The sequence below is a fragment of the Bos taurus genome, chromosome 21 (genome assembly GCF_002263795.3).
Source record: "Bos taurus isolate L1 Dominette 01449 registration number 42190680 breed Hereford chromosome 21, ARS-UCD2.0, whole genome shotgun sequence".
Taxonomy (NCBI): Eukaryota; Metazoa; Chordata; class Mammalia; order Artiodactyla; family Bovidae; genus Bos; species Bos taurus.
Genome location: NC_037348.1, coordinates 46,845,058 through 46,855,763, shown reverse-complemented (window position 1 = coordinate 46,855,763; position 10,706 = coordinate 46,845,058).

Genomic DNA, 10,706 nt, shown 5'->3' with positions numbered 1-10,706 from the left:
CACTGGATAGGCTCAGGTAGGCTCCTCGACTCGAAGGCTGTTTGCAGCATCCGGGCGCTCTCTCGCTTCCTCCCTTTGCCAGTCTAGGGTCCAGTCAGTCTAAACACTCTACCCTCACCACGATCAGCGAAAAGACCCGGCTTCTCACCTCCTCCCGTATGGCAGTAGCATTTGAGACCAGTTTTGTGGGAAAAGGGAGGGTAACCACCTCTCTGCAGACAGGACTGCAGAGTAGTTCTTGGGAAATTGAGGAGCGATCTAACAACGTAGTTTTCGGTGAGTACCTAGAGGCTAAGGAAGAGAAAGCTAAAAAAGAAATAAAGGTAACCTCTCAAAAGCTCCTCTTTTCAAGCTAAGAGATAAAATATCGTGCATCTTTGTAAACAAAAGTTTTTTTTCTGAGAAGAGAAGGGGGTAGGGAACTACTACCTTTATATGATTGACGTTTTCATTCAAATGATACATTTTAAAATTCATATAAATTAGTCCAAATTTTTTTCAAGAAAACCCAAGTAAGTGTTGTTGTACACAAGTATCCTATGTGCAAATGTGAAAAACAATGAAGGTTTTTTTTAAATGCTGTTAAGGAACTTGCACATTTAAAAGCTACTCACACATTTTAAAATGTGTGCAAAGATGTTTAAGCACCTATCTTATGCAGATGTATTTTGGTAGTGCACTTAATAAAAATCACTTTTTTGGTAGAGACTTTAACAAAAATTATTACAATTAGTAAGGATGGGCATAGGAGAAACAAAGGAGAAATAAATGAGGGGAGAATTTAGGCAAATAAAAAAGTTTTCAGATAATGCCAACCCACTGTATTTTATCCCAATCCCTACGATTTTGTGTTATTTCTGTCTGACCTATAAAGGCATTACAATTTTGGTTCTGTTGCTGAATCACATCCAGCATCTAGGAGTCTGGCGGGCAGGGGAGAGGACTGCACCAACCCGGGATTAACACCAGAAATGCTGTGATGTGAAGGCTTCAGGAGTGCAGCTGCCATTCATGATGGATGGGTGTAGAAGGTTGGGAGAACAGGTGGGTTCCGTTTTCTGTAGGATCAAGAAGTGAGCCCATGACAGTGGCTGGGCTGGAAGCCACTTCTTAGAAGGATAGAAAGCCAAGGTCATGGCAATAAGGGACCTTTAAAAAGCCCCCAACCCCTTCCTGCAGGACCAGAGGTGTGAACAAGATGTTCTGGTGAGCTGACAGCATAAATTCCCTTGGGAGTTTTTATTGGTTGAGCAATCCCTGCATAGTTCCTTTTGGGAGTACATTCTGCCTAGCTGCATGGAGATACCCCTTTCAGTGGGGGGAGAAATAGTGATTCCATTACTCAATGTAAAAAAGCCTTCAATAATGACAGTTTAAGGCTAAAAATTTAAACCCCTGAAAGTTAGGAAATAAAAAGTTAAAATTCTTTTAGCTGGATTAACTCACCCTTGTTGTGCAGGCTTTCTAATACAGGGTACTTTTACAAGCCTTCCCTGAAAGGTCAACCAAGCACTGCCACTGCTGTGTTTAAAGGAGAGTGTGGTACTTAACTGGGTAGATTTTCCATTTGTAATCTGAATGTTTCATGGCAGTAGGTTTCAGTGCTTACTTGGTAGGTGTAAGTGCTGCACAGCATGTGTTAATAAACGGATTTAAAGATTAAAGAAAGCAAAGCAACTTGTAGGTAACAAAAAGCCAACTCAAAACAACAGAGAGAAAAGCTTCAAGTATCTACATACCTCTCAGATCTCCCAGATACTCAATCCAGAGAGTTTTATCATTCAAAACTAGCTCTCTACGTTTCTTCAACTCTGATATAAAATGAAGTCCTCAAATGGTAACCTGTGTGAGTATGTATCGTTTCTTCAATATTTATTTTAGAACTGAAAGTGTGTATCCATCTTTTCCCCAAGAGAATATACAGTAGAAAGATGTGTCGTTTAAATTCTGTGCTGGAAGTTCAAACATTGCTAAGTTACATATGAATTATGACTTCCAGAGTCTTCTCTAAATTGTCCTCCTTCAATGAAGGTAAACAAAAAATATACTTTGAAATTAGACTTTTTATATTTTAACTGTGAGACAAAAAAAAAGATTTTCTGTTTCTCAAGGGTTCCCTACGTCAAAAAGGACCAAAAAAAAAAAAAGAGAGAGAGAAGGAGAAAAGTGAACAGAAACTCGAGATTTAACTCCATAGAGTTGTATGTAAGATGAACCACAGCTTCTGGCCACACATGCACATGATCTGTGTGTTTCACCATCGAACTGCTAAGTCACATGAGGGTGTTGAGGAGAATAAAGGTATTAGGTACATGGAGGCATTATTATTCCTACTAGAGCAAATTAGTTTCATTGTGGAAAATATGCCCTTGGGGCAAGATATATTAAATTATGTAAGAGGAATGAATGCTATTTGGATGATGCTACATAAAACTGTGCTTTTTCCTCATAAGGGAAAGTTTCTTGTGTCAATAGAAATGATGAGGGCAGAGCTATGCAGTCTGTACATGTCATCTGTACAGGACTCAAGGCATAATTGGGGATTTCACAATCCTACCACCCAGCTGTCCCCAAAACTTCAAACAAACATATTTATAAGCCCCCACCTTGCCACGCTGTTGAAGACATACTTCTCATTATGTAGTTAAGCCTTAATGAACCAGATCACCTAGGAAAACAAGGGTGGGTGGAATTTGAAGGAGCACATAGCATCTTGGGAATGTTTTCTATTGACCTCTGTGTCTCTAAACAGAGGAGAATATTAAAAAAAGAACCGTGTGCATGGCGTGTTGTCCTTTTACAATTTTTTTGACATGAAAACTATTTTAAAAATCCTTGGGTAATTTCCGTGCCTTTTCCAGAATATGGTACAAGGGAGAGTTCAGAAAAGTGAGTCCAAATGGGTGCTTCTTTGGTAAATATGCTTAAACAGAGCTGAATGGAGATCATTTATATGAATGTGAAGATAGATGACATTACTCAAGAGAGTCTAAATGACCTTTTTGGGTGAAGAATAGTAGTTTTGAGAAGGAAGATAGGATAAGAGAGAAATATTTTTTATAAAAGATTAAAATAGATACTTTTCTCCTTTATATTAATATCAGTCTTTTAAGGCATCTAGGAAAAGCAAATTAATAATGGGATTAATAGCAAAGAAATATTAATACAAACATTATAAATTAAATTCATTGCTATTGTTGTTACAACACATATTGATAATACAGTACTGCATGTGTGTGTATCTCAACAAATAAATTTAATGAACTCAGTTATAAGAACAGTTTGTCAACTTATCTCTGAGTAAGTTATCTCTTGTAACTGCAGGAGTCTTTTGAAAATGTTCTAAGCTCCAAGATCTGAATTTAGATCTCTTATTTGCTTCTCAAGTCCAATAAAAACATCATGTTCAGCCTATGGACTGCTTTGTAGGTCCACAAGGTCATTTTCTTCTATTCTTCCTGGAAGTCATTGCTAAACTGGGAAAATAGAATCTTTCTTTTGATGCCTGGCATCACTATGCCTGAGAGTATGAAATGGTAACCCAAATTACTAGAACTTGTACCCACCAACAAGGGAAAGCTGTGGATACCAGGAAAATTTGCCCTTTAATTAGTACTGTATCCTATACTTCTCTCTCTAGCTCCACCTCTTTCCCTTTCTCTGATATATGACTTTTCTCTCTTAAACACACACATACACCCTATACACTCTCTAGAAGAAAGCAGCATTTTACATAAGATTTTTATTTTTAAAATGTTCTTTTCTAGTTAAAATTCCATGAAATCCCTGAAATATTTTAAGGCACACCAGGAAACTAAGCATAACATTACCAAGATGAGTTCCAGTGAGGTCATAAAGCAGTTAGCGTTGTTCATATTATATTCCTAAACCACCATAAATGCATATATGCCTGGATCTATCTCGGTGCTTATATTTTAAACAATCCATGAAAAGTATATCCAGACTGTTACATGTTTGGGGGAAATTAGCACACAGCTAACACAAGGTCAACGTTTGCCATCTGTGCATGCTCACAAATCTCTTTACCCTAAAAGCAGGTAGACTGACCTTAGTTATACAACATTAGGAGAATATCAGCCTCGGTCAATCCAAATTGGAATCTGGACAGATGAGAAACTATTCAAAATTATCACTGTTTTGTGGCTGATTCTTCCTCTGATCAGCAGTGTAAGCCTGGTACACTTGTACAGTTAGTATACTTTGTGGTACACTTACACAGTTGTATTGGAAACAATGATGACAGAACTTGAGCTAGCTACCTCCTGGAGCTTTCCTGGAGCACTACTTTGAGTTCTTTTCTGCAGTATAATTCAAATTGCTGATCTCAGTTAAAGTAGATGCATTCTTTTAAGCTCATGATTTTGTGGTGGGGAATTCATTATTCATCTGACCTTTCAGTAACTCTAAACACAAATTGATTGTTTTACACAATTCATTCTTCAGGTCACCTGCCAAATAATGTGAGGCTATTTGCTTCTTCTCCTCCCACCCAGAGCTCCCCTCCTCTCTCTTCTTTTTCAGCTACTGCTCCTTGTGTCGCTGGAATGTTATTTGTAAAACAGCAAAAACAGCCTAATCTGTACCCTCAATGTGGATTTGGCACTATTGGGGGGAAGACAAAAAAAATTTTTATACTGAAATTGAGTTAACTTACACTGTTGTATTAGTTTCAGGTATACAACACAGTGATTCAATATTTTATACATTACCAGCTCATCACAATGATAAGTATAGTTACCTTCTGTCACCATAAAAAGTTATTACCATGTTACTGACTCTGTTCCCCATGCTGTACATTATATCCCTGTGACTTATTTATTTTATGACTGAGATTTTGTCATAATTTCCTTCCTTCACCAGTTTTGCCCATTCCCCTACTCATCTACCCTCTGGCAGCCAGCAATTTGTTCTCTCCAACAAAGAGTCTGTTTCTAGGTCTGTCCACGTTTTGCAAATGGCAAGATTTCCTTCTTTTTATGGATGATTAATATTCTACTATATATAATGGAGTTTTTATATAAACAAGATATGAGATGTATATATATCCATCTGTGGACATTTAAGTTGCTTCCATATCTTGGGTATTGTGACTACCGCTGCAATGAACATAGTGGCATATATATCTTTTTGAATAGTGTTTTGGGTTAGTGTTTTGAGGGGAGAAATAGCTTGACACAGAATAGCTGGGTGGTATGATAGTTCTATTTTTACTTTGTTTGAGGAAGCTCTATGTTGCTTCCCACAGGGGCTACCCTTAGGCTTCTCACGCCTAGGTTAGGGAGTAAATACACTTTAACAACTGTTAAAGGTATCTCACAAGGTCTTCCAAAGAGGAACAACTCTCCATCCTAACTAGAACCTGGATGTGTGCTAAAAACAGATGATTGAACAAAAACATTGCTATTATTATCATCTTTTCTACAATATTAGTCATAGAAAATAACAAAGTGTGAATTTCACTGCTTTGTTTGTGGGGATGAAGGTCAGAGTGTCAAACTGCAGACCTTGGGTCCTCAATAATGGGTCACTGTGTCTTGCCCCTCAATTTCTTTTCCCCACTTATAGGAAGGAACAAAATAAAATGTTTTGTGGAAGTTTATATTGAAATGAGGTCAGGTAAACTAATGACTGCTTGGTATTTTATGGCAGGTTTTATAACCTTGGAGTTGCCATAACTTTCAAACGATCATCAATAAAGTTTTATTGCGAAAGGGTCGCCATGTGTCTGAATGCTTTTGCACACAGTAAAGGCCGCTGTCCCATTGGCTTAGCTCGGCAGCCCCTTTTCACCCCGGTCGTAAAGTCCTCCTCTTTTTATTGAAGGTTGAAAAAGTCCTCAAGTCTGCTCTCCCCCATCAGCTGGCAGTTCAAGGACTACATGGACATTATTTATTCATGATGAAAATGATGTACAGAATAAACAACGTCTAAAATTAGATTTTAAACGGACAAGATAAATGGCAGTGGGATGTGTGTGTTTGTGTGTGTATGTGTTGGGTGGGGGGAGTGGGGGGCTTTCTTTGGGTGCTACGCCATGGATATCTGCATACCCCAGAGAACAGACATTAAGTAGGTGCTTACAAATGGATAGTGGCTCTCAAAGACAAAGTAACTTGTTACTTGAGACTCCTCTGGCCGAGCAGAGGATCTTAATGGTTTAGGAGACCTCACATGTCGTCCTATTCTGAACTGTCCCAGAGGAGGGAAAGAGGGTTGAACCAGGACTCTTGCTTGAGGGACTGTCCCAAAACACATTCCCAGAAACGTTCCGAAGGTCGAACCAAGAATTACAATCAAATTCACAGCGTCAGCTCTCAGGTTCAGGTTCAAGTCCGCCACTACTAGTGCTCCCTTGTCTGCTATCAACTATTCTGTGGACACGACACCGAGAGAAATGGCCTGGCATTTGGATGAAGAGAGCAGTAATGAAAAGTTGAAAACAAAGCGTCTGCTGTACTGCGCTCTTCAGACTGGTATTCTCCTTCATACAAGGGTGAGGGTTGTGACCCTGGGAGAGAGTGGCTGGAGTTTGATCAGAATGGTGACCAGAGGAGAGGCAAGATGAAACCTGGAAAATTGGCCGCACGCTTTTGTCCCATTCCGGGTCCCTTGTCTAGCAGGCCCCCGGGTGGGAAGGCCCTCGGCTCCATACTTTCGTTACCGACACGTGCAGGTCCTCCACCCCAGCCACCCCGCGTCCGCACCGTTGCTCTGGGGGGAAGGGATTGGCGAATATCGCCCTCTCCCGGATCTCTGGAAACTCTCCAGCGCTCTGAATCGACTCCTCAGGCTCGGCGTCCCGCAGACGCAGCGGCGGGGGACCTCAAGCCCAAAGCGACCGCGCGAGTCCTCTTCCCGCGAGCCGAGGACGCCAGAGCCTCGGATCCCGGAACCGGATCCTGAACCGGATCTGCGGAGCTAAGAGGGCCCGAGCCCCTGCTGGAACCCGTAGCTTGGCCGCGGAGAGATGGTGGCCACACGCGTCTTTCCTCCGGGGGAAATGTGCCCCAAAGCTGCTCGGCATTTCGCTCTCGGCCGCTGCTGCCGGACCGATGTCTAATTGCGCCGTAAGCGGGAAACTCCGTAGACTTTTAGGACTTAAGGACTGCTCCGAATCTCTAAAGATTTTTTTTTAATGGTGTTCGCGAGCGGATTTGGGGCTCCCCACGGCAGATGGATGTCGTGGGGGAATTGGTTCCCAGTCACCAACCGAGGTCATCCCCTGGGCGCTCCCACCAAGGCATAAAGAGCAGCCGTGGCCTAACAAAAGGATCCTGGGTCATCAGGGCGGGAGCTGGCCCAAGTCGAGGGCTCGCGGGTCCCGGGCCCCTGCGCGCCCTCTGTGCGCTGGAGAGCCGCAGGGCGGGGTTCCGATCGCCACGCGCCAAAGCTCAGGGCGCCGGAGAAGCCGCGCTGCTGGGGTCCGGCCGCGGCACAGGCCCCGGCCACCGACTCGCTCCACCTGGTGTTTGCGCTGCCAGGGTTCCGCTGGGGAAAGGCGGACAGCTGCGGCGCAGCGGCGGGCTGTGGCGCCACCTCCCGAGGAAACCTCCCAGGAAGTGCGGTTCCTGGATGGAGAGCGAGGGTCCTCCGCCTCCCAGTCAGCGCGATTTCCCCTAATAACGCGCCGAAATGCCTCCAGAAACGCCTGCGGTAACAATTACCAAGCCGTGGGTCAGTGACCTCCGCAAACGGCGAAAGGCAGGTCCTAGCTCCACGGGATGCTCTACATAGGCTCACTCAGGCGCCCGGTTCCTGTGCCCCTGCCTGAGGAAGGCATAGAAGGCTGCAGCCTCCCGGGGAGGCGACGACCTTCTATCAGCTTCCAAGGGATATAGGACCCTCCTCACGTTCACCAGGGAGAAGGAAATGGCAACCCACTCCAGTATTCTCGCCTGGAGAATCCCATGGACAGAGGAGCCTGGTGGACTAGAGTCCATGGGGTCACATAGGGTCGGATATGACTGAGTGACTAACAAGTCCACCAGAGTCGGGTCCTCAAGACTCCAGCCAGAATAGGAAGAGATGGCTCAAGGTGGGGTGTTTGTGCCCCCCACCCCACCGCAAGGCACACACCAGGTTGCAGTGGGGTCCGGCTGTCTGGAAGAGATCCAGCTCTGCTCACGGGACTGGAGCAGAACCAGCCGGCTCCGCACCCATCCAGCCTCTCTGCACCACCGCGGAAAAAGAGAAAGCGTTTCCTTTCCACTTCTACCAAGTTGGATAGGAATTTTTGAAAGTAATATTTTTTAAAAAAGAGATTAAGTCAGAAGATGGGAACAAAACATTGAGAAATAGAGAAAGAAGAGTTTTCAGAGTTAGGTTTCTGACGTCAGTTACACACACACACACACACCCCCCTTCCAGGGGCACACTCCTCCTGAGTTCCTTTTTCTAGCTTCATCCTTGACTTATTTTAAAAACGTGTTAGTCCTGGTCACTAGAACAGGACCACATCAGAGCAGTGGTAAGTTCTCTTTCAGTTCAGTTCAGTCGCTCAGTTGTGTCCGACTCTTTGCGACACCATGGACTGCAGCACACCAGGCCTTTCTGTCCATCACCAGCTCCCAGAATTTACTCAAACCCATGTCCATTGAGTCGGTGATGCCATCCAACCATCTCTTTCTCTGTCATCCCCTTCCCCTCCCGCTTTCAATTTTTCCCAGCACCAGGGTCTTTTCAAATGAGTTAGGTCTTCAAATCAGGTGGCCAAAGTATTGGAGTTTCAGCTTCAGCATCAGCCCTTCCAATGAATACTCAGAACTGATTTCCTTTAAGATGGACTGGTTGGATCTCCTTGCTGTTCAAGGGACTCTCAAGAGTCTTCTCCAACACCACAGTTCAAAAGCATCAATTTCTTTTTACACATGAGCAATTAGCTACTGTACACCCACTGATTAAAATCAACCAAGGATGGCTGTGAAGGGAGAATCTCAAAGTGGAATCCCAGGCTGAATCCTCCTGTCCAGGTTTTCTCTGGTGAGCTGCTCTGGGTCATGTTCTTGGTGTAATGATCTTGCCATCTTATCACTGGCCTTGGGAGGTGTTGCTTCCCTTTTAAAGCTCTGGCCAAGGGGCCCCGGTGCCCATCATCATTAATGTAGAATGGCACACATGTATTCAACACATATTTATTGAGCATCTGCTCTGTGTCAGGCCTTGTGCTAGCTCTCAGGGGTACAATGACAAAGAAGAAAGACAAGGCCTCCTAACCAGACCATTTGGCTGATAAAATACTGCTCTCAGCTTGGGATTCTCTATAGGCCTGGCTCTTTTCTCCTGGAAAAGCAATTTTTTTTTTTTTTCTCTCCAAGTGTCCTCAAATACAATTTTCCTCTTTGTAAGTCAAGGAGAGGGAGGCTGCAAGACAAGTGGCTTCTCCAGCCAAACTGAAACCTAGCTTTCAAATTCCCAAACCCAGGTGGCTGGGCATCTATGGCTTGTTTGGATGATTCAGCCAACATGATGTGGTCTTCTTTTTAATAACTTAGGTAAGACAAGTGGGCCTTAGGAAGCATCACTATGAACAAAGCTAGTGGAGCTGATGGAATTCCAGTTGAGCTATTTCAAATCCTAAAAGATGATGCTGTGAAAGTGCTGCACTCAATATGGCAGCAAATTTGGAAAACTCAGCAGTGGCCACAGGACTGGAAAAGGTCAGTTTTCATTCCAATCCCAAAGAAAGGCAATGCCAAAGAATGCTCAAACTACCGCACAATTGCACTCATCTCACACGCTAGTAGATTAATGCTCAAAATTCTCCAAGCCAGACTTCAGTAGTACGTGAACTGTGAATTTCCACATGTTCAAGCTGGTTTTAGAAAAGACAGAGGAACCAGAGTTCAAATTGCCAACATCCACTGGATCATTGAAAAAGCAAGAGAGTTCCAGAAAAACATCTACTTCTGCTTTATTGACTATGCCAAAGCCTTTGACTATGTGGATCACAATAAACTGTGGAAAATTCTGAAAGAGATGGGAATACCAGATCACCTGTCCTGCCTCTTGAGAAACCTATATGCAGGTCAGGAAGCAACAGTTAGAACTGGACATGGAACAACAGAGTGGTTCCAAATAGGAAAAGGAGTACGTCAAGGCTGTTTATTGTCACCATGTGTATTTAACTTCTATGCAGAGTACATCATGAGAAACCCTGGGCTGGAGGAAGCACAAGATGGAATCAAGATTGCCAGGAGAAATATCAATAACCTCAGATATGCAGATGACACCACCCTTATGGCAGAAAGTGAAGAGGAACTCAAAAGCCTCTTGATGAAAGTGAAAGAGGAGAGTGAAAAAGTTGGCTTAAAGCTCAACATTCAGAAAACTAAGATCATGGCATCTGGTCCCATCACTTCATGGCAAATAGATGGGGAAACAGTGGAAGCAGTGAGAGACTTTATTTTTCTGGGCTCCAAAATCACTGCAGATGGTGACTGCAGCCATGAAATTAAAAGACACTTACTCCTTGGAAGGAAAGTTATGACCAGCCTAGATAGCATATTGAAAAGCAGAGACATTACTTTGCCAACAAAGGTCCATCTAGTCAAGGCTATGGTTTTTCCAGTGGTCATGTATGGATGTGAGAGTTGGACTATAAAGAAAGCTGAGTGCCAAAGAATTGATGCTTTTGAACTGTGGTATTGGAGAAGACTCTTGAGAGTCCCTTGGACTGCAAGGAGATC